The sequence below is a fragment of the Sphaeramia orbicularis genome, chromosome 16 (genome assembly GCF_902148855.1).
Source record: "Sphaeramia orbicularis chromosome 16, fSphaOr1.1, whole genome shotgun sequence".
Taxonomy (NCBI): domain Eukaryota; kingdom Metazoa; phylum Chordata; class Actinopteri; order Kurtiformes; family Apogonidae; genus Sphaeramia; species Sphaeramia orbicularis.
Window position 1 is genome coordinate 61,430,708 of NC_043972.1, and position 27,785 is coordinate 61,458,492.

Genomic DNA, 27,785 nt, shown 5'->3' on the forward strand with positions numbered 1-27,785 from the left:
CTAAATGTCCACAATAACAGACATTATACAGACTAAATGTCCACAATAACAGACATTATACAGACTAAATGTCCACAATAACAGACATTATACAGACTAAATGTCCACAATGACAGACATTATACAGACTAAATGTCCATAATAACACACATTATACAGACTGAATGTCCATAATAACAGACCTTATATAGACTAAATGTCCACAATAACAGACATTATACAGACTAAATGTCCACAATAACAGACATTATACAGACTAAATGTCCACAATAACAGACATTATACAGACTAAATGTCCATAATAACACACATTATACAGACTGAATGTCCATAATAACAGACATTATATAGACTAAATGTCCATAATAACACACATTACACAGACTGAATGTCCATAATAACAGACATTATATAGACTAAATGTCCATAATAACACACATTATACAGACTAAATGTCCATAATAACACACATTATACAGACTGAATGTCCATAATAACAGACATTATATAGACTAAATGTCCACAATAACAGACATTATACAGACTAAATGTCCACAATAACAGACATACAGACTAAATGTCCACAATAACAGACATTATATAGACTAAATGTCCATAATAACACACATTATACAGACTGAATGTCCATAATAACAGACATTATATAGACTAAATGTCCACAATAACAGACATTATACAGACTAAATGTCCACAATAACAGACATTATACAGACTAAATGTCCACAATAACAGACATTATACAGACTAAATGTCCATAATAACAGACATTATATAGACTAAATGTCCATAATAATAGACATTATACAGACTAAATGTCCATAATAACAGACATTATACAGACTAAATTTCCACAGTAACAGACATTATACAGACTAAATGGCCACAATTATAGACATTATACAGACTAAATGTCCATAATAATAGACATTATACAGACTAAATGTCCACAATAATAGACATTATATAGACTAAATGTCCATAATAACAGACATTATATAGACTAAATGTCCATAATAACAGACATTATACAGACTAAATGTCCATAATAACAGACATTATATAGACTAAATGTCCATAATGACAGACATTATACAGACTAAATGTCCATAATGACAGACATTATACAGACTAAATGTCCACAATAACAGACATTATACAGACTAAATGTCCATAATAACAGACATTATACAGACTAAATGCCCATAATAATAGACATTATACAGACTAAATGTCCACAATAATAGACATTATACAGACTAAATGTCCATAATAATAGACATTATACAGACTAAATGTCCATAATGACAGACATTATATAGACTAAATGTCCACAATAACAGACATTATACAGACTAAATGTCCATAATAACAGACATTATATAGACTAAATGTCCACAATAACAGACATTATACAGACTAAATGCCCATAATAATAGACATTATACAGACTAAATGTCCACAATAATAGACATTATACAGACTAAATGTCCATAATAATAGACATTATACAGACTAAATGTCCATAATGACAGACATTATATAGACTAAATGTCCACAATGACAGACATTATACAGACTAAATGTCCATAATAATAGACATTATATAGAGTAAATGTCCACAATAACAGACATTAGACAGACTAAATGTCCATAATAACAGACATTATATAGACTAAATGTCCATAATAATAGACATTATACAGACTAAATGTCCATAATGACAGACATTATATAGACTAAATGTCCACAATAACAGACATTATACAGACTAAATGTCCACAATAATAGACATTATATAGAGTAAATGTCCACAATAACAGACATTATACAGACTAAATGTCCATAATAACAGACATTATACAGACTAAATGTCCACAATAACAGGCATTATACAGACTAAATGTCCATAATAATAGACATTATACAGACTAAATGTCCACAATAATAGACATTATACAGACTAAATGTCCATAATAACAGACATTATACAGACTAAATGTCCATAATAATAGACATTATACAGACTAAAAGTCCATAATGACAGACATTATATAGACTAAATGTCCACAATAACAGACATTATACAGACTAAATGTCCATAATAACAGACATTATACAGACTAAATGTCCATAATAACACACATTATACAGACTGAATGTCCATAATAACTGACATTATATAGACTAAATGTCCATAATAACACACATTATACAGACTAAATGTCCATAATAACAGACATATAGACTAAATGTCCATAATAACTGACATTATATAGACTAAATGTCCATAATAACACACATTATACAGACTGAATGTCCATAATAACTGACATTATATAGACTAAATGTCCATAATAACACACATTATACAGACTGAATGTCCATAATAACAGACATTATACAGACTGAATGTCCATAATAACTGACATTATATAGACTAAATGTCCACAATAACAGACATTATACAGACTAAATGTCCACAATAACAGACATTATACAGACTAAATGTCCATAATAACACACATTATACAGACTGAATGTCCATAATAACAGACATTATATAGACTAAATGTCCATAATAACACACATTATACAGACTGAATGTCCATAATAACAGACATTATATAGACTAAATGTCCATAATAACAGACATTATACAGACTAAATGTCCATAATAACAGACATTATACAGACTAAATGTCCACAATAACAGACATTATATAGACTAAATGTCCATAATAACACACATTATACAGACTGAATGTCCATAATAACAGACATTATATAGACTAAATGTCCACAATAACAGACATTATACAGACTAAATGTCCACAATAACAGACATTATACAGACTAAATGTCCACAATAACAGACATTATACAGACTAAATGTCCACAATGACAGACATTATACAGACTAAATGTCCATAATAACACACATTATACAGACTGAATGTCCATAATAACAGACCTTATATAGACTAAATGTCCACAATAACAGACATTATACAGACTAAATGTCCACAATAACAGACATTATACAGACTAAATGTCCACAATAACAGACATTATACAGACTAAATGTCCATAATAACACACATTATACAGACTGAATGTCCATAATAACAGACATTATATAGACTAAATGTCCATAATAACACACATTACACAGACTGAATGTCCATAATAACAGACATTATATAGACTAAATGTCCATAATAACACACATTATACAGACTAAATGTCCATAATAACACACATTATACAGACTGAATGTCCATAATAACAGACATTATATAGACTAAATGTCCACAATAACAGACATTATACAGACTAAATGTCCACAATAACAGACATACAGACTAAATGTCCACAATAACAGACATTATATAGACTAAATGTCCATAATAACACACATTATACAGACTGAATGTCCATAATAACAGACATTATATAGACTAAATGTCCACAATAACAGACATTATACAGACTAAATGTCCACAATAACAGACATTATACAGACTAAATGTCCACAATAACAGACATTATACAGACTAAATGTCCATAATAACAGACATTATATAGACTAAATGTCCATAATAATAGACATTATACAGACTAAATGTCCATAATAACAGACATTATACAGACTAAATTTCCACAGTAACAGACATTATACAGACTAAATGGCCACAATTATAGACATTATACAGACTAAATGTCCATAATAATAGACATTATACAGACTAAATGTCCACAATAATAGACATTATATAGACTAAATGTCCATAATAACAGACATTATATAGACTAAATGTCCATAATAACAGACATTATACAGACTAAATGTCCATAATAACAGACATTATATAGACTAAATGTCCATAATGACAGACATTATACAGACTAAATGTCCATAATGACAGACATTATACAGACTAAATGTCCACAATAACAGACATTATACAGACTAAATGTCCATAATAACAGACATTATACAGACTAAATGCCCATAATAATAGACATTATACAGACTAAATGTCCACAATAATAGACATTATACAGACTAAATGTCCATAATAATAGACATTATACAGACTAAATGTCCATAATGACAGACATTATATAGACTAAATGTCCACAATAACAGACATTATACAGACTAAATGTCCATAATAACAGACATTATATAGACTAAATGTCCACAATAACAGACATTATACAGACTAAATGTCCACAATAACAGACATTATACAGACTAAATGTCCATAATAACACACATTATACAGACTGAATGTCCATAATAACAGACATTATATAGACTAAATGTCCATAATAACACACATTATACAGACTGAATGTCCATAATAACAGACATTATATAGACTAAATGTCCATAATAACAGACATTATAAAGACTAAATGTCCACAATAACAGACATTATACAGACTAAATGTCCACAATAACAGACATTATATAGACTAAATGTCCATGATAACACACATTATACAGACTGAATGTCCATAATAACAGACATTATATAGACTAAATGTCCACAATAACAGACATTATACAGACTAAATGTCCACAATAACAGACATTATACAGACTAAATGTCCACAATGACAGACATTATACAGACTAAATGTCCATAATAACACACATTATACAGACTGAATGTCCATAATAACAGACATTATATAGACTAAATGTCCATAATAACACACATTATACAGACTAAATGTCCACAATAACAGACATTATACAGACTAAATGTCCACAATAACAGACATTATACAGACTAAATGTCCATAATAACACACATTATACAGACTGAATGTCCATAATAACAGACATTATATAGACTAAATGTCCATAATAACACACATTACACAGACTGAATGTCCATAATAACAGACATTATATAGACTAAATGTCCATAATAACAGACATTATACAGACTAAATGTCCACAATAACAGACATTATACAGACTGAATGTCCATAATAACAGACATTATATAGACTAAATGTCCATAATAACTGACATTATATAGACTAAATGTCCATAATAACACACATTATACAGACTGAATGTCCATAATAACTGACATTATATAGACTAAATGTCCATAATAACACACATTATACGGACTGAATGTCCATAATAATAGACATTATATAGACTAAATGTCCACAATAACAGACATTATACAGACTAAATTTCCACAATAACAGACATTATACAGACTAAATGTCCACAATAACAGACATTATAAAGACTAAATGTCCACAATAACAGACATTATACAGACTAAATGTCCATAATAACAGACATTATATAGACTAAATGTCCATAATAACACACATTATACAGACTAAATGTCCACAATAACAGACATTATACAGACTGAATGTCCATAATAACAGACATTATATAGACTAAATGTCCATAATAACTGACATTTTATAGACTAAATGTCCATAATAACACACATTATACAGACTGAATGTCCATAATAACTGACATTATATAGACTAAATGTCCATAATAACACACATTATACGGACTGAATGTCCATAATAATAGACATTATACAGACTGAATGTCCATAATAACACACATTATACAGACTGAATGTCCATAATAACTGACATTATATAGACTAAATGTCCATAATAACACACATTATACAGACTGAATGTCCATAATAACAGACATTATATAGACTAAATGTCCATAATAACTGACATTATATAGACTAAATGTCCATAATAACACACATTATACAGACTGAATGTCCATAATAACTGACATTATATAGACTAAATGTCCATAATAACACACATTATACAGACTGAATGTCCATAATAATAGACATTATACAGACTGAATGTCCATAATAACACACATTATATAGACTAAATGTCCATAATAACTGACATTATATAGACTAAATGTCCATAATAACACACATTATACAGACTGAATGTCCATAATAACTGACATTATATAGACTAAATGTCCATAATAACACACATTATACAGACTGAATGTCCATAATAATAGACATTATACAGACTAAATGTCCATAATAACACACATTATACAGACTGAATGTCCATAATAACTGACATTATATAGACTAAATGTCCACAATAACAGACATTATACAGACTAAATGTCCACAATAACAGACATTATACAGACTAAATGTCCATAATAACACACATTATACAGACTGAATGTCCATAATAACAGACATTATATAGACTAAATGTCCATAATAACACACATTATACAGACTGAATGTCCATAATAACAGACATTATATAGACTAAATGTCCATAATAACAGACATTATAAAGACTAAATGTCCACAATAACAGACATTATACAGACTAAATGTCCACAATAACAGACATTATATAGACTAAATGTCCATGATAACACACATTATACAGACTGAATGTCCATAATAACAGACATTATATAGACTAAATGTCCACAATAACAGACATTATACAGACTGAATGTCCATAATAACTGACATTATATAGACTAAATGTCCACAATAACAGACATTATACAGACTAAATGTCCACAATAACAGACATTATACAGACTAAATGTCCATAATAACACACATTATACAGACTGAATGTCCATAATAACAGACATTATATAGACTAAATGTCCATAATAACACACATTATACAGACTGAATGTCCATAATAACAGACATTATATAGACTAAATGTCCATAATAACAGACATTATAAAGACTAAATGTCCACAATAACAGACATTATACAGACTAAATGTCCACAATAACAGACATTATATAGACTAAATGTCCATGATAACACACATTATACAGACTGAATGTCCATAATAACAGACATTATATAGACTAAATGTCCACAATAACAGACATTATACAGACTAAATGTCCACAATAACAGACATTATACAGACTAAATGTCCACAATGACAGACATTATACAGACTAAATGTCCATAATAACACACATTATACAGACTGAATGTCCATAATAACTGACATTATATAGACTAAATGTCCATAATAACACACATTATACAGACTGAATGTCCATAATAACAGACATTATATAGACTAAATGTCCATAATAACTGACATTATATAGACTAAATGTCCATAATAACACACATTATACAGACTGAATGTCCATAATAACTGACATTATATAGACTAAATGTCCATAATAACACACATTATACAGACTGAATGTCCATAATAACAGACATTATACAGACTGAATGTCCATAATAACTGACATTATATAGACTAAATGTCCACAATAACAGACATTATACAGACTAAATGTCCACAATAACAGACATTATACAGACTAAATGTCCATAATAACACACATTATACAGACTGAATGTCCATAATAACAGACATTATATAGACTAAATGTCCATAATAACACACATTATACAGACTGAATGTCCATAATAACAGACATTATATAGACTAAATGTCCATAATAACAGACATTATACAGACTAAATGTCCACAATAACAGACATTATACAGACTAAATGTCCACAATAACAGACATTATATAGACTAAATGTCCATAATAACACACATTATACAGACTGAATGTCCATAATAACAGACATTATATAGACTAAATGTCCACAATAACAGACATTATACAGACTAAATGTCCACAATAACAGACATTATACAGACTAAATGTCCACAATAACAGACATTATACAGACTAAATGTCCACAATGACAGACATTATACAGACTAAATGTCCATAATAACACACATTATACAGACTGAATGTCCATAATAACAGACCTTATATAGACTAAATGTCCACAATAACAGACATTATACAGACTAAATGTCCACAATAACAGACATTATACAGACTAAATGTCCACAATAACAGACATTATACAGACTAAATGTCCATAATAACACACATTATACAGACTGAATGTCCATAATAACAGACATTATATAGACTAAATGTCCATAATAACACACATTACACAGACTGAATGTCCATAATAACAGACATTATATAGACTAAATGTCCATAATAACACACATTATACAGACTAAATGTCCATAATAACACACATTATACAGACTGAATGTCCATAATAACAGACATTATATAGACTAAATGTCCACAATAACAGACATTATACAGACTAAATGTCCACAATAACAGACATACAGACTAAATGTCCACAATAACAGACATTATATAGACTAAATGTCCATAATAACACACATTATACAGACTGAATGTCCATAATAACAGACATTATATAGACTAAATGTCCACAATAACAGACATTATACAGACTAAATGTCCACAATAACAGACATTATACAGACTAAATGTCCACAATAACAGACATTATACAGACTAAATGTCCATAATAACAGACATTATATAGACTAAATGTCCATAATAATAGACATTATACAGACTAAATGTCCATAATAACAGACATTATACAGACTAAATTTCCACAGTAACAGACATTATACAGACTAAATGGCCACAATTATAGACATTATACAGACTAAATGTCCATAATAATAGACATTATACAGACTAAATGTCCACAATAATAGACATTATATAGACTAAATGTCCATAATAACAGACATTATATAGATTAAATGTCCATAATAACAGACATTATACAGACTAAATTTCCATAATAACAGACATTATATAGACTAAATGTCCATAATGACAGACATTATACAGACTAAATGTCCATAATGACAGACATTATACAGACTAAATGTCCACAATAACAGACATTATACAGACTAAATGTCCATAATAACAGACATTATACAGACTAAATGCCCATAATAATAGACATTATACAGACTAAATGTCCACAATAATAGACATTATACAGACTAAATGTCCATAATAATAGACATTATACAGACTAAATGTCCATAATGACAGACATTATATAGACTAAATGTCCACAATAACAGACATTATACAGACTAAATGTCCATAATAACAGACATTATATAGACTAAATGTCCACAATAACAGACATTATACAGACTAAATGCCCATAATAATAGACATTATACAGACTAAATGTCCACAATAATAGACATTATACAGACTAAATGTCCATAATAATAGACATTATACAGACTAAATGTCCATAATGACAGACATTATATAGACTAAATGTCCACAATGACAGACATTATACAGACTAAATGTCCATAATAATAGACATTATATAGAGTAAATGTCCACAATAACAGACATTAGACAGACTAAATGTCCATAATAACAGACATTATATAGACTAAATGTCCATAATAATAGACATTATACAGACTAAATGTCCATAATGACAGACATTATATAGACTAAATGTCCACAATAACAGACATTATACAGACTAAATGTCCACAATAATAGACATTATATAGAGTAAATGTCCACAATAACAGACATTATACAGACTAAATGTCCATAATAACAGACATTATACAGACTAAATGTCCACAATAACAGGCATTATACAGACTAAATGTCCATAATAATAGACATTATACAGACTAAATGTCCACAATAATAGACATTATACAGACTAAATGTCCATAATAACAGACATTATACAGACTAAATGTCCATAATAATAGACATTATACAGACTAAAAGTCCATAATGACAGACATTATATAGACTAAATGTCCACAATAACAGACATTATACAGACTAAATGTCCATAATAACAGACATTATACAGACTAAATGTCCATAATAACACACATTATACAGACTGAATGTCCATAATAACTGACATTATATAGACTAAATGTCCATAATAACACACATTATACAGACTGAATGTCCATAATAACAGACATATAGACTAAATGTCCATAATAACTGACATTATATAGACTAAATGTCCATAATAACACACATTATACAGACTGAATGTCCATAATAACTGACATTATATAGACTAAATGTCCATAATAACACACATTATACAGACTGAATGTCCATAATAACAGACATTATACAGACTGAATGTCCATAATAACTGACATTATATAGACTAAATGTCCACAATAACAGACATTATACAGACTAAATGTCCACAATAACAGACATTATACAGACTAAATGTCCATAATAACACACATTATACAGACTGAATGTCCATAATAACAGACATTATATAGACTAAATGTCCATAATAACACACATTATACAGACTGAATGTCCATAATAACAGACATTATATAGACTAAATGTCCATAATAACAGACATTATACAGACTAAATGTCCACAATAACAGACATTATACAGACTAAATGTCCACAATAACAGACATTATATAGACTAAATGTCCATAATAACACACATTATACAGACTGAATGTCCATAATAACAGACATTATATAGACTAAATGTCCACAATAACAGACATTATACAGACTAAATGTCCACAATAACAGACATTATACAGACTAAATGTCCACAATAACAGACATTATACAGACTAAATGTCCACAATGACAGACATTATACAGACTAAATGTCCATAATAACACACATTATACAGACTGAATGTCCATAATAACAGACCTTATATAGACTAAATGTCCACAATAACAGACATTATACAGACTAAATGTCCACAATAACAGACATTATACAGACTAAATGTCCACAATAACAGACATTATACAGACTAAATGTCCATAATAACACACATTATACAGACTGAATGTCCATAATAACAGACATTATATAGACTAAATGTCCATAATAACACACATTACACAGACTGAATGTCCATAATAACAGACATTATATAGACTAAATGTCCATAATAACACACATTATACAGACTAAATGTCCATAATAACACACATTATACAGACTGAATGTCCATAATAACAGACATTATATAGACTAAATGTCCACAATAACAGACATTATACAGACTAAATGTCCACAATAACAGACATACAGACTAAATGTCCACAATAACAGACATTATATAGACTAAATGTCCATAATAACACACATTATACAGACTGAATGTCCATAATAACAGACATTATATGGACTAAATGTCCACAATAACAGACATTATACAGACTAAATGTCCACAATAACAGACATTATACAGACTAAATGTCCACAATAACAGACATTATACAGACTAAATGTCCATAATAACAGACATTATATAGACTAAATGTCCATAATAATAGACATTATACAGACTAAATGTCCATAATAACAGACATTATACAGACTAAATTTCCACAGTAACAGACATTATACAGACTAAATGGCCACAATTATAGACATTATACAGACTAAATGTCCATAATAATAGACATTATACAGACTAAATGTCCACAATAATAGACATTATATAGACTAAATGTCCATAATAACAGACATTATATAGACTAAATGTCCATAATAACAGACATTATACAGACTAAATGTCCATAATAACAGACATTATATAGACTAAATGTCCATAATGACAGACATTATACAGACTAAATGTCCATAATGACAGACATTATACAGACTAAATGTCCACAATAACAGACATTATACAGACTAAATGTCCATAATAACAGACATTATACAGACTAAATGCCCATAATAATAGACATTATACAGACTAAATGTCCACAATAATAGACATTATACAGACTAAATGTCCATAATAATAGACATTATACAGACTAAATGTCCATAATGACAGACATTATATAGACTAAATGTCCACAATAACAGACATTATACAGACTAAATGTCCATAATAACAGACATTATATAGACTAAATGTCCACAATAACAGACATTATACAGACTAAATGCCCATAATAATAGACATTATACAGACTAAATGTCCACAATAATAGACATTATACAGACTAAATGTCCATAATAATAGACATTATACAGACTAAATGTCCATAATGACAGACATTATATAGACTAAATGTCCACAATGACAGACATTATACAGACTAAATGTCCATAATAATAGACATTATATAGAGTAAATGTCCACAATAACAGACATTAGACAGACTAAATGTCCATAATAACAGACATTATATAGACTAAATGTCCATAATAATAGACATTATACAGACTAAATGTCCATAATGACAGACATTATATAGACTAAATGTCCACAATAACAGACATTATACAGACTAAATGTCCACAATAATAGACATTATATAGAGTAAATGTCCACAATAATAGACATTATACAGACTAAATGTCCATAATAATAGACATTATACAGACTAAAAGTCCATAATGACAGACATTATATAGACTAAATGTCCACAATAACAGACATTATACAGACTAAATGTCCATAATAACAGACATTATACAGACTAAATGTCCATAATAATAGAAATTATACAGACTAAATGTCCACAATAACAGACATTATACAGACTAAATGTCCATAATAATAGACATTATACTGACTAAATGTCCATAATAATAGACATTATACAGACTAAATGTCCACAATAACAGACATTATACAGACTAAATGTCCATAATAATAGACATTATACTGACTAAATGTCCATAATAATAGACATTATACTGACTAAATGTCCACAATAACAGACATTATACAGACTGAATGTCCTCTGAAATTCATGTTTATTTGAAACATAGGACAGAAAACTATTACACGATCAAAAACAAATGAATTTTAGCCAAAAAAAAAAAAAAAAACTGTCTCCGTTTTGAATTTCTGGGTTCACCACAATTTGTGATGTTAAAATGGAGTCATGGACCAGAAAAGTTTGGAACTGGTACATTTTTTTGTGTCTCTGCTCAATCAATGACCCACCCCATGAATAAAGTGACCCCCCCCCCATGGGTAACCCGCTGATCTGCATCACTAGTCTCTAACTCCAGTCCACACATCACCCTTCTTTCATTTTCAGCAACTCTGTACAGACACAAAGTGTATTTATCCCCACAGAAACTTTACCCTAGGCCACAGTAGGGATGGGACTCATTAAGAATTTAATGATTCTGATTCCATTATTGATTTGCTTATCAATCTGATTCCTTATCGATTCTCTTATTGATTCTCATTGGCTGAGGTAATTAAAGAGTACAAACAGGTGTGTTTGCATGAACTGTCTGTTATTTTTCATGTACAGTTTGTACAAATAATAAGAACAGATGACGCCAGGCCCATGTTTGGGGGGGGGGGGAGGGGTTTACAGTGACAGTGAAACTCCAGACTCTTTACTAATTCCTCTATTGTTGCATTTCCACTACGTAGAACCGGTTCAACTCTGTCCGTCTCCTGTTGTTGTGCTCCTCATTTCCTTTCCTCTACCTTCACAAACTTGTATTTGAGGGGCTACGACATTTGTTGCCCGCACCAGAACCAGAACTGGGCCCAGATGACGGCCTGGTGTTCACTCTGACACTAGATTCACAAGCACCGCTGAGTAGAGAATCACATACATGACATTCCTGTAAATGAGTCACATGTGGACAAATGTGTGAACAGACTGGAGGGATTCCACCTTTAGAAGAAATGGAAGATCTGACAGAGTTCAACTGGACCTGGTGTGGTCTGTTTGGACCTGGTGTGGTCTGTTTAGACCTGGTGTGGTCTGTTTGGACCTGGTGTGGTCTGTTTGGACCTGGTGTGGTCTGTGTGGACCTGGTGTGGTCCATTTAGTCCGTTTCTGCCTCACCTCCATGTTGTCTTCATTCTGACCAGAACAATGCAGCGTATGTGTGACATCATCGTGCGTGTGCAAACAAGGTGGAATCGATCAGCAGAATCATTAAGCAGGCAAACGATTCCAAGGATTCGAGCTACTGAGATCCAGTTCTCAAAAAGAACCAGTTCTCGATTCCCAACCCTAACCACAGGTGTCAAACATGCGTCCCAGGGCCAAATCCGGCCCACCAAAGGCTCCAGTCCGGCCCTGGGGATGAATTTGTGAAATGCAAAAATTCCCCTCAGATGTGCCCAGTCCTGTTAGTTCAGTTCCACATTCAGACCAGTTCAGTCTGCAGTGGACAGGACCAGTCCAGTACTATCAAAATAAAAGAAATAATGACAACTGAATATGTTTCTGTTTGGAAATGTAAATATTTTCATGTATTTACACTAAAACAAAGTGTAATTTCACAAAAAATGTGAATAACCTGAACAAATCATAACAACCTGAAATGTCTGAACAGAAGTCAGTACAATTTGAATAATATTCTGTCTGTTCTTAAATGTTGTGTGTGTTTGTAGATCCACTGTGATCTGTCAGTTCTAATGAACATGTGGAAATGATAAACTGAGGCAGAATAGTGTTCAAATTACATTAAATGTGTTCAGTTTGTTCATGTTCTTCACATCTTTTGAAAGGACAGGTTGTAGATGGAAACCTGTTCATAAAGTAAATGTACTTTTTTCACTCTAAAACAGAAAAGTTTGCAGTTGACATTATTTCTCTATTATTCTGTTCTTATTGTACTGGTTGGGCCCACTGCAGATCTAATTTAGCTGAATGTGGAACTGAACTGACCTGAGTTTGACAGCCCTGGTCTACACTGTCCCTGTGAAACATTCACGTCAGACTAACTGGAAAGTGATGCTAACCAAAGCAGAAGCAGCCTAAGCTAGCTACTGATCTAAACTGTTTAATTTCCTGTTGATCTACTAATCCTATCAATCCATGTTAATAATTGGTGTCAAATACAGTTCTTCATGTTTTCGTTGATCATCAGTATGACCATATTTGGATGTTCAGAGGCTCCATAGTTACCATGGAAACCCTGTCATCTTCTACAACCTTGATTCTCCAGTCAAACCCATGCAGTTGGATCAGTGACAGTGGATGGACACACTGGGTTTATGTCTTCAGTCACTGATATCTGTGCTGAAAAAGTCACTTTTTCTTGATATATTTTTTTGATACAATAACCTTTGAATGTACTTTGGGTTTTCATGAACATCTAAATGAAGTGTAGGAAAATAAACATAAACATAGGGAAATGCATGAGTTAGAGGTGGAAAATACAAAATACAGAGGGTAGATTATGATAAAACACTAAAGTAAAGGTTGAACAGAGAAAAAATAATTTGAGAACCTCCATAAAAGTAAAACAAAAGAAAACAAAGAGAAAATTTTGGGAGGTGACATTATTTCTAAGTTATTATGCTAGTGTTTTCCTGGTCAACTGTGTGGCCCCTGAACTACAAAGAGGGACAGCCCTGGTTTCAAGTCCATCACATAAACTTCGGTCTGAATCTGGGTTCTGCAATAATGCATGGTTTTCTTCACGGTAATGGAGCTCTTGATACCTGGCATGGTCTAAACCAGGGCTGTCCAGTCCTGGTCCTGGTGGGCCGGTATCCTGCATGTTTCAGATGTTTCCCTCTTCCTGCACAGCTGACGGTCGTTCTCAGGCTTCTGCAGAGCTGGTTTTAGGTTTATCATGTGAATCAGGTGTGTTTAAGGGAAAATTTAAGGGGAAATTAAGGGGGAATTTAAGGGAAAATTAGTCTCCTATGCATCCTGTGTAACACCCCCCCCCCCCCCCCCCCCCATTCCTATCAAGTGAATTTTATTTCTGCTGATGTCCATGATTTCATAAATGATCTCCAAATTCCAAAAGTTGCTTAGGTTAGGACAGAAGCTGTGGATGGTCCAGTCACATCACAGGTCACTAAAGGTCCTTCAAGTTTCTGTGCAAAGTGAGAACAGGTCTGGCAGAAAAGGACTTTCCTATTGAACTCTATTAAAAATGTTCTCAATAAGAGTCACAACTCTTCTTTTAAATGTGTGTCAGCCATCATCTGAAGCCTGAGTTCTCCCTAAAACCTACTGTTTATGAAAAGTAAAGACCCTCGTTGTTGCACTTCCTGTTGTCTCTTTTTTAGCTTACATGTGGAGGGTCAGCTCCAATACTTGCTCCAGTAGAATCTATGAAATCGTACCTGACCAAACTGATTTTTGCTTTTCTTTGATAGAGTGGAATGGAATTATTTGTTTCTTGTTTTAGAGCCATTACTTTTGGTAATTCTTTAATTTCATTAGACTTCTGTGTAGACTTCAGTCTCTTCAGCTGGGGGTGCGTAGGCTCCATGTATGAACCCAGTACTGTGGACACAAGAGGACAATGAGCTGATGGAACAGTGTCCATGATTGGATCTGGGACAACATGTCCTACTGCTGATTGGAACAGGACAAATGAGGACATCTGATTGGCTCTGTGGACATAGACACGCCCATATGTGGTGCCACTGTACTGTGGCAGTAGACATGGCCTGTTTTTCTTGGTTATCTACACATTATTTTGTGTTATTTTGTGCTTTCTGATCAACTAGAGTGGCGTTGTCCCAGTCAGAACCATCAGCACGCCTCCTTTTCCACTGGACTGTGGGATAATTAACCCAGTGAGAAACCGGATATGGTAACTGATTACTTCTACATGGGCCTATGTAAATGCTTCAATCTGAAAATACTCTTTCTTCTTATTTTAAGCTTTTGGTCGGATTCCTGAAGCCGGAAATGAATTAATGTGTAGAGATGACAACATATGAGGGGCGACTGAAAAGTTTGGAGCCGAACATGAAAAGCATTCAGATATGAAGACCAAATCTGGTCCATGAAATCTTTCCCATATCTTCATCCTATCCACTACATGTCTTGGTCAGATCAGTCCTTTTCCCTGTTTTCCAGGTCCTTGAACTTTCTGTATCAGGTGTTTCCTAAAAATGCAGAATGTCAGAGAACTGGACACTCTTTGAGAAAAACCATCCAATTTCTTGGACCGATTTGTGACTATGGAATAGACTGGGGTCCGTCACTATCAGCCTGAGACCAAGGAGCAGTCCCAACTATGCAAACATCCCAACCCCTAACCCTAACCCTAACCCTGAAACCAAGGAGCAGTCCCAACTATGGACACATCCCAACCCCTAACCCTAACCCTAACCCTGAGACCAAGGAGCAGTCCCAACTATGGACACATCCCAACCCCTAACCCTAACCCTGAGACCAAGGAGCAGTCCCAACTATGCAAACATCCCAACCCCTAACCCTAACCCTGAAACCAAGGAGCAGTCCCAACTATGGACACATCCCAACCCCTAACCCTAACCCTAACCCTGAGACCAAGGAGCAGTCCCAACTATGGAAACATCCCAACCCCTAACCCTAACCCTAACCCTGAGACCAAGGAGCAGTCCCAACTATGGAAACATCCCAACCCCTAACCCTAACCCTAACCCTGAGACCAAGGAGCAGTCCCAACTATGGAAACATCCCAACCCCTAACCCTAACCCTAACCCTAACCCTGACACCAAGGAGCAGTCCCAACTATGGAAACATCCCAACCCCTAACCCGAACCCTAACCCTAACCCTGAGACCAAGGAGCAGTCCCAACTATGGACACATCCCAACCCCTAACCCTAACCCTAACCCTGAGACCAAGGAGCAGTCCCAACTATGGAAACATCCCAACCCCTAACCCTAACCCTAACCCTGAAACCAAGGAGCAGTCCCAACTATGGACACATCCCAACCCCTAACCCTAACCCTAACCCTAACCCTAACCCTAACCCTGAGACCAAGGAGCAGTCCCAACTATGCAAACATCCCAACCCCTAACCCTAACCCTAACCCTGAGACCAAGGAGCAGTCCCAACTATGCAAACATCCCAACCCCTAACCCTAACCCTAACCCTGAGACCAAGGAGCAGTCCCAACTATGCAAACATCCCAACCCCTAACCCTAACCCTAACCCTGAGACCAAGGAGCAGTCCCAACTATGGACACATCCCAACCCCTAACCCTAACCCTGAGACCAAGGAGCAGTCCCAACTATGGACACATCCCAACCCCGAACCCTAACCCTAACCCTGAGACCAAGGAGCAGTCCCAACTATGGAAACATCCCAACCCCTAACCCTAACCCTAACCCTGAGACCAAGGAGCAGTCCCAACTATGGACACATCCCAACCCCTAACCCTAACCCTGAGACCAAGGAGCAGTCCCAACTATGGAAATATCCCAACCCCTAACCCTAACCCTAACCCAGAGACCAAGGAGCAGTCCCAACTATGGAAATATCCCTACCCCTAACCCTAACCCTAACCCTAACCCTGAGACCAAGGAGCAGTACCAACTATGGAAACATCCCAACCCCTAACCCTAACCCTAACCCTGAGACCAAGGAGCAGTCCCAACTATGGACACATCCCAACCCCTAACCCTAACCCTGAGACCAAGGAGCAGTCCCAACTATGGAAATATCCCAACCCCTGACCCTAACCCTAACCCAGAGACCAAGGAGCAGTCCCAACTATGGAAACATCCCAACCCCTAACCCTAACCCTAACCCTGAGACCAAGGAGCAGTCCCAACTATGCAAACATCCCAACCCCTAACCCTAACCCTAACCCTGAGACCAAGGAGCAGTCCCAACTATGGAAACATCCCAACCCCTAACCCTAACCCTGTTCCTAACCCTAACCCTGAGACCAAGGAGCAGTCCCAACTATGGAAACATCCCAACCCCTAACCCTAACCCTGAGACCAAGGAGCAGTCCCGACTATGGACACATCCCAACCCCTAACCCTAACCCTGAGACAAAGGAGCAGTCCCAACTATGGACACATCCCAACCCCTAACCCTAACCCTAACCCTGAGACCAAGGAGCAGTCCCAACTATGGAAAAATCCCAACCCCTAACCCTAACCCTAACCCTGAAACCAAGGAGCAGTCCCAACTATGGACACATCCCAACCCCTAACCCTAACCCTGAGACCAAGGAGCAGTCCCAACTATGCAAACATCCCAACCCCTAACCCTAACCCTGAGACCAAGGAGCAGTCCCAACTATGCAAACATCCCAACCCCTAACCCTAACCCTAACCCTGAGACCAAGGAGCAGTCCCAACTATGCAAACATCCCAACCCCTAACCCTAACCCTAACCCTAACCCTGAGACCAAGGAGCAGTCCCAACTATGCAAACATCCCAACCCCTAACCCTAACCCTAACCCTGAGACCAAGGAGCAGTCCCAACTATGGACACATCCCAACCCCTAACCCTAACCCTGAGACCAAGGAGCAGTCCCAACTATGGACACATCCCAACCCCTAACCCTAACCCTGAGACCAAGGAGCAGTCCCAACTATGCAAACATCCCAACCCCTAACCCTAACCCTAACCCTGAGACCAAGGAGCAGTCCCAACTATGCAAACATCCCAACCCCTAACCCTAACCCTAACCCTGAGACCAAGGAGCAGTCCCAACTATGGAAACATCCCTACCCCTAACCCGAACCCTAACCCTAACCCTGAGACCAAGGAGCAGTCCCAACTATGGAAACATCCCAACCCCTAACCCTAACCCTAACCCTGAGACCAAGGAGCAGTCCCAACTATGGACACATCCCAACCCCTAACCCTAACCCTGAGACCAAGGAGCAGTCCCAACTATGGAAATATCCCAACCCCTAACCCTAACCCTAACCCAGAGACCAAGGAGCAGTCCCAACTATGGAAACATCCCTACCCCTAACCCTAACCCTAACCCTAACCCTGAGACCAAGGAGCAGTACCAACTATGGAAACATCCCAACCCCTAACCCTAACCCTAACCCTGAGACCAAGGAGCAGTCCCAACTATGGACACATCCCAACCCCTAACCCTAACCCTAACCCTGAGACCAAGGAGCAGTCCCAACTATGGACACATCCCAACCCCTAACCCTAACCCTGAGACCAAGGAGCAGTCCCAACTATGGAAATATCCCAACCCCTGACCCTAACCCTAACCCAGAGACCAAGGAGCAGTCCCAACTATGGAAACATCCCAACCCCCAACCCTAACCCTAACCCTGAGACCAAGGAGCAGTCCCAACTATGGAAACATCCCAACCCCTAACCCTAACCCTGTTCCTAACCCTAACCCTGAGACCAAGGAGCAGTCCCAACTATGGAAACATCCCAACCCCTAACCCGAACCCTAACCCTAACCCTGAGACCAAGGAGCAGTCCCAACTATGGACACATCCCAACCCCTAACCCTAACCCTAACCCTGAGACCAAGGAGCAGTCCCAACTATGGAAACATACCAACCCCTAACCCTAACCCTAACCCTGAGACCAAGGAGCAGTCCCAACTATGGAAACATCCCAACCCCTAACCCTAACCCTGAGACCAAGGAGCAGTCCCAACTATGGACACATCCCAACCCCTAACCCTAACCCTGAGACCAAGGAGCAGTCCCAACTATGGAAATATCCCAACCCCTAACCCTAACCCTAACCCAGAGACCAAGGAGCAGTCCCAACTATGGAAACATCCCTACCCCTAACCCTAACCCTAACCCTAACCCTGAGACCAAGGAGCAGTACCAACTATGGAAACATCCCAACCCCTAACCCTAACCCTAACCCTGAGACCAAGGAGCAGTCCCAACTATGGACACATCCCAACCCCTAACCCTAACCCTAACCCTGAGACCAAGGAGCAGTCCCAACTATGGACACATCCCAACCCCTAACCCTAACCCTGAGACCAAGGAGCAGTCCCAACTATGGAAATATCCCAACCCCTGACCCTAACCCTAACCCAGAGACCAAGGAGCAGTCCCAACTATGGAAACATCCCAACCCCCAACCCTAACCCTAACCCTGAGACCAAGGAGCAGTCCCAACTATGGAAACATCCCAACCCCTAACCCTAACCCTGTTCCTAACCCTAACCCTGAGACCAAGGAGCAGTCCCAACTATGGAAACATCCCAACCCCTAACCCGAACCCTAACCCTAACCCTGAGACCAAGGAGCAGTCCCAACTATGGACACATCCCAACCCCTAACCCTAACCCTAACCCTGAGACCAAGGAGCAGTCCCAACTATGGAAACATACCAACCCCTAACCCTAACCCTAACCCTGAGACCAAGGAGCAGTCCCAACTATGGAAACATCCCAACCCCTAACCCTAACCCTGAGACCAAGGAGCAGTCCCAACTATGGAAACATCCCAACCCCTAACCCGAACCCTAACCCTAACCCTGAGACCAAGGAGCAGTCCCAACTATGGACACATCCCAACCCCTAACCCTAACCCTAACCCTGAGACCAAGGAGCAGTCCCAACTATGGAAACATACCAACCCCTAACCCTAACCCTAACCCTGAGACCAAGGAGCAGTCCCAACTATGGAAACATCCCAACCCCTAACCCTAACCCTGAGACCAAGGAGCAGTCCCAACTATGGACACATCCCAACCCCTAACCCTAACCCTGAGACCAAGGAGCAGTCCCAACTATGGAAATATCCCAACCCCTAACCCTAACCCTAACCCAGAGACCAAGGAGCAGTCCCAACTATGGAAACATCCCTACCCCTAACCCTAACCCTAACCCTGAGACCAAGGAGCAGTACCAACTATGGAAACATCCCAACCCCTAACCCTAACCCTGAGACCAAGGAGCAGTCCCAACTATGGACACATCCCAACCCCTAACCCTAACCCTAACCCTGAGACCAAGGAGCAGTCCCAACTATGGACACATCCCAACCCCTAACCCTAACCCTGAGACCAAGGAGCAGTCCCAACTATGGAAATATCCCAACCCCTGACCCTAACCCTAACCCAGAGACCAAGGAGCAGTCCCAACTATGGAAACATCCCAACCCCCAACCCTAACCCTAACCCTGAGACCAAGGAGCAGTCCCAACTATGCAAACATCCCAACCCCTAACCCTAACCCTAACCCTGAGACCAAGGAGCAGTCCCAACTATGGAAACATCCCAACCCCTAACCCTAACCCTGTTCCTAACCCTAACCCTGAGACCAAGGAGCAGTCCCAACTATGGAAACATCCCAACCCCTAACCCGAACCCTAACCCTAACCCTGAGACCAAGGAGCAGTCCCAACTATGGACACATCCCAACCCCTAACCCTAACCCTAACCCTGAGACCAAGGAGCAGTCCCAACTATGGAAACATACCAACCCCTAACCCTAACCCTAACCCTGAGACCAAGGAGCAGTCCCAACTATGGAAACATCCCAACCCCTAACCCTAACCCAGAGACCAAGGAGCAGTCCCAACTATGGACACATCCCAACCCCTAACCCTAACCCTAACCCTGAGACCAAGGAGCAGTCCCAACTATGGAAATATCCCAACCCCTAACCCTAACCCTGAGACCAAGGAGCAGTCCCAACTATGGAAACATCCCAACCCCTAACCCTAACCCTGTTCCTAACCCTAACCCTGAGACCAAGGAGCAGTCCCAGCTATGGACACATCCCAACCCCTAACCCTAACCCTAACCCTGAGACCAAGGAGCAGTCCCAACTATGGAAACATCCCAACCCCTAACCCTAACCCTAACCCTGAGACCAAGGAGCAGTCCCAACTATGGAAACATCCCAACCCCTAACCCGAACCCTAACCCTAACCCTGAGACCAAGGAGCAGTCCCAACTATGGACACATCCCAACCCCTAACCCTAACCCTAACCCTGAGACCAAGGAGCAGTCCCAACTATGGAAACATACCAACCCCTAACCCTAACCCTAACCCTGAGACCAAGGAGCAGTCCCAACTATGGAAACATCCCAACCCCTAACCCTAACCCTAACCCTAACCCTGAGACCAAGGAGCAGTCCCAACTATGGAAACATCCCAACCCCTAACCCTAACCCTGTTCCTAACCCTAACCCTGAGACCAAGTAGCAGTCCCAACTATGGAAACATCCCAACCCCTAACCCTAACCCAGAGACCAAGGAGCAGTCCCAACTATGGAAACATCCCAACCCCTAACCCTAACCCTAACCCTGAGACCAAGGAGCAGTCCCAACTATGGAAACATCCCAACCCCTAACCCTAACCCTGTTCCTAACCCTAACCCTAACCTAACCCTAACCCTGAGACCAAGGAGCAGTCCCAACTATGGAAACATCCCAACCCCTAACCCTAACCCTAACCCTGAGACCAAGGAGCAGTCCCAACTATGGAAACATCCCAACCCATAACCCTAACCCTAACCCTGAGACCAAGGAGCAGTCCCAACTATGGACACATCCCAACCCCTAACCCTAACCCTAACCCTGAGACCAAGGAGCAGTCCCAACTATGGAAACATCCCAACCCCTAACCCTGTTCCTAACCCTAACCCTGAGACCAAGGAGCAGTCCCAACTATGCAAACATCCCAACCCCTAACCCTAACCCTAACCCTGAGACCAAGGAGCAGTCCCAACTATGGACACATCCCTACCCCTAACCCTAACCCTGAGACCAAGGAGCAGTCCCAACTATGGAAACATCCCAACCCCTAACCCTAACCCTAACCCTGAGACCAAGGAGCAGTCCCAACTATGGAAACATCCCAACCCATAACCCTAACCCTAACCCTGAGACCAAGGAGCAGTCCCAACTATGGACACATCCCAACCCCTAACCCTAACCCTAACCCTGAGACCAAGGAGCAGTCCCAACTATGGAAACATCCCAACCCCTAACCCTGTTCCTAACCCTAACCCTGAGACCAAGGAGCAGTCCCAACTATGCAAACATCCCAACCCCTAACCCTAACCCTAACCCTGAGACCAAGGAGCAGTCCCAACTATGGAAACATCCCAACCCCTAACCCTAACCCTAACCCTGAGACCAAGGAGCAGTCCCAACTATGGACACATCCCAACCCCTAACCCTAACCCTGAGACCAAGGAGCAGTCCCAACTATGGAAATATCCCAACCCCTAACCCTAACCCAGAGACCAAGGAGCAGTCCCAACTATGGAAACATCCCTACCCCTAACCCTAACCCTAACCCTGAGACCAAGGAGCAGTCCCAACTATGGAAACATCCCAACCCCTAACCCTAACCCTAACCCTGAGACCAAGGAGCAGTCCCAACTATGCAAACATCCCAACCCCTAACCCTAACCCAGAGACCAAGGAGCAGTCCCAACTATGCAAACATCCCAACCCCTAACCCTAACCCTAACCCTGAGACCAAGGAGCAGTCCCAACTATGGAAACATCCCAACCCCTAACCCTGTTCCTAACCCTAACCCTGAGACCAAGGAGCAGTCCCAACTATGGAAACATCCCAACCCCTAACCCTAACCCTAACCCTGAGACCAAGGAGCAGTCTCAACTATGGAAACATCCCAATCCCTAACCCGAACCCTAACCCTAACCCTGAGACCAAGGAGCAGTCCCAACTATGGACACATCCCAACCCCTAACCCTAACCCTAACCCTGAGACCAAGGAGCAGTCCCAACTATGGAAACATCCCAACCCCTAACCCTAACCCTAACCCTGAGACCAAGGAGCAGTCCCAACTATGGACACATCCCAACCCCTAACCCTAACCCTAACCCTGAGACCAAGGAGCAGTCCCAACTATGGAAACATCCCAACCCCTAACCCTGTTCCTAACCCTAACCCTGAGACCAAGGAGCAGTCCCAACTATGGAAACATCCCAACCCCTAACCCTAACCCTAACCCTGAGACCAAGGAGCAGTCTCAACTATGGAAACATCCCAATCCCTAACCCGAACCCTAACCCTAACCCTGAGACCAAGGAGCAGTCCCAACTATGGACACATCCCAACCCCTAACCCTAACCCTAACCCTGAGACCAAGGAGCAGTCCCAACTATGGAAACATCCCAACCCCTAACCCTAACCCTAACCCTGAGACCAAGGAGCAGTCCCAACTATGGACACATCCCAACCCCTAACCCTAACCCTTACCCTGAGACCAAGGAGCAGTCCCAACTATGGAAACATCCCAACCCCTAACCCTAACCCTGTTCCTAACCCTAACCCAGAGACCAAGGAGCAGTCCCAACTATGGAAACATACCAACCCCTAACCCTAACCCTAACCCTAACCCTGAGACCAAGGAGCAGTCCCAACTATGCAAACATCCCAACCCCTAACCCTAACCCTAACCCTGAGACCAAGGAGCAGTCCCAACTATGGAAACATCCCAACCCCTAACCCTAACCCTGTGCCTAACCCTAACCCTGTTCCTAACCCTAACCCTGAGACCAAGGAGCAGTCCCAACTATGGACACATCCCAACCCCTAACCCTAACCCTAACCCTGAGACCAAGGAGCAGTCCCAACTATGGAAACATCCCAACCCCTAACCCTAACCCTGAGACCAAGGAGCAGTCCCAACTATGGAAACATCCCAACCCCTAACCCGAACCCTAACCCTAACCCTGAGACCAAGGAGCAGTCCCAACTATGGAAACATCCCAACCCCTAACCCGAACCCTAACCCTAACCCTGAGACCAAGGAACAGTCCCATCTATGGAAACATCCCTAACCCTAACCCTGTTCCTAACCCTAACCCTGTTCCTAACCCTAACCCTGAGACCAAGGAGCAGTCCCAACTATGGACACATCCCATGTGACCAACCCCAGAGAAGGCCAAGGGCGGACCCTCTGCTGACAAGGTCATGGCCTCTGTTGTCTGTCTCAAACGTTCATTCCGATCTGATTGACACTGTTCTTTGGACTGTTCAGACACAGCCCCCCCCCTGTAGCCCCCCCCTGTAGCCTCCCCCCCCCCCCGCCTGGGTCTTCTGGACCTGGGCTGCTTTAGGGGGCATTTCTTTGCTGATTCGTGCTCAGACTAATTAAACGATCCCACGTCTGACCCCAAAATGAAAGAACGTGCTGGTCTTCTTACTTTAGCTGTGGTCCAGTCTAAGAACGCTGCGGAAGTAGAACCAGTTCTGCCCAGGGATCTGTTACAAACTGTGGTCCTGGTTCTGTTGGTCCTGGTTCTGGTTCTAAATGCAGCTGGTTCTAAATGCTACAGCTGGTTCTAAACGCAGCTGGTTCTAAATGCAGCTGGTTCTAAATGCAGCTGGTTCTAAATGCTACAGCTGGTTCTAAATACAGCTGGTTCTAAATGCTACAGCTGGTTCTAGATGCTACAGCTGGTTCTAAATGCTACAGCTGGTTCTAAATGCAGCTGGTTCTAAATGCTACAGCTGGTTCTAAATACAGCTGGTTCTAAATGCAGCTGGTTCTAAATGCTACAGCTGGTTCTAAATGCTACAGCTGGTTCTAAATGCTGCAGCTGGTTCTAAATGCTACAGCTGGTTCTAAATGCTACAGCTGGTTCTAAATACAGCTGGTTCTAAATACAGCTGGTTCTAAATGCTACAGCTGGTTCTAAATGCTACAGCTGGTTCTAAATGCAGCTGGTTCTAAATGCTACAGCTGGTTCTAAATACAGCTGGTTCTAAATGCAACTGGTTCTAAATGCTACTGCTGGTTCTAAATGCTACAGCTGGTTCTAAATGCAGCTGGTTCTAAATGCTACAGCTGGTTCTAAATGCTACAGCTGGTTCTAAATGCAGCTGGTTCTAAATGCTACAGCTGGTTCTAAATGCTGCAGCTGGTTCTAAATGCTACAGCTGGTTCTAAATACAGTTGGTTCTAAATGCTACAGCTGGTTCTAAATGCTACAGCTGGTTCTATATGCAGCTGGTTCTAAATGCTACAGCTGGTTCTAAATGCTACAGCTGGTTTTAAATGCAGCTGGTTCTAAATGCTACAGCTGGTTCTAAATGCTACAGCTGGTTCTAAATGCAGCTGGTTCTAAATGCTACAGCTGGTTCTAAATGCTACAGCTGGTTCTAAATGCAGCTGGTTCTAAATGCTACAGCTGGTTCTAAATACAGCTGGTTCTAAATGCTACAGCTGGTTCTAGATGCTACAGCTGGTTCTAAATGCTACAGCTGGTTCTAAATGCTACAGCTGGTTCTAAATGCTACAGCTGGTTCTAAATGCTACAGCTGGTTCTAAATGCTACAGCTGGTTCTAAATGCAGCTGGTTCTAAATGCTACAGCTGGTTCTAAATGCTACAGCTGGTTCTAAATGCAGCTGGTTCTAAATGCTACAGCTGGTTCTAACCCTAACACTAGCCGCCCAGTGTGCTGGGTGGGACCCCTACCCGGGGAGACGGGTGGCTCCTGGGCTCGTGGGGCTTGGGGACCGGCGCCTTGCCTGCCCCTGGGTGGCCGGCCCCCGGCGGGGGGGTGGCGGCTGGTGTCCCTGGCCTCCTGGGGCCTGTGCTGGGCTGCTGTGGGGCCTCTGGCGGGGGCCTCCCTCGGCCATCTTTGGGGCGGGCGCACTGTTGCCTCTCGGGGGGGGGGGGGGGGGCTGGATCCCCCCTCTCTGTGGTGTCTGCTGGATGACCAGGTCTTGGGGCCCTCTGGGTCGGTCCCTGGTCCTTGGAGGGGGGGCGGTTGTGGTTGCATGTGTGTGTTCTTCACCTCAGTCTGTTTCCCCGGTTCACTCTGTCACAGCAGATGAATGAGAACAACTGGGTTCAATTCCAACACCAGTCGACGGGGGGTGGGACCTTTCTGTGTGGAGTTTGCATGTTCTCCCCGTGTCTGTGTGGGTTCTCTCCAGGTACTCTGGCTCCTCCCACCATCCACAGGTTAATGGGTTAATCTAAATTGCCCATAGGTGTGAATGTGACAGTGACTGTTTGTCTCTATATGTTCAGTCTGTGATGAACTGGAGACTTGTCCAGGGTGAACCCCACCTTCACCCATATGTAGTTGGGATAGGCTCCAAGAGACCCCCGTGACCCTAGTGAGGATAAAGTGG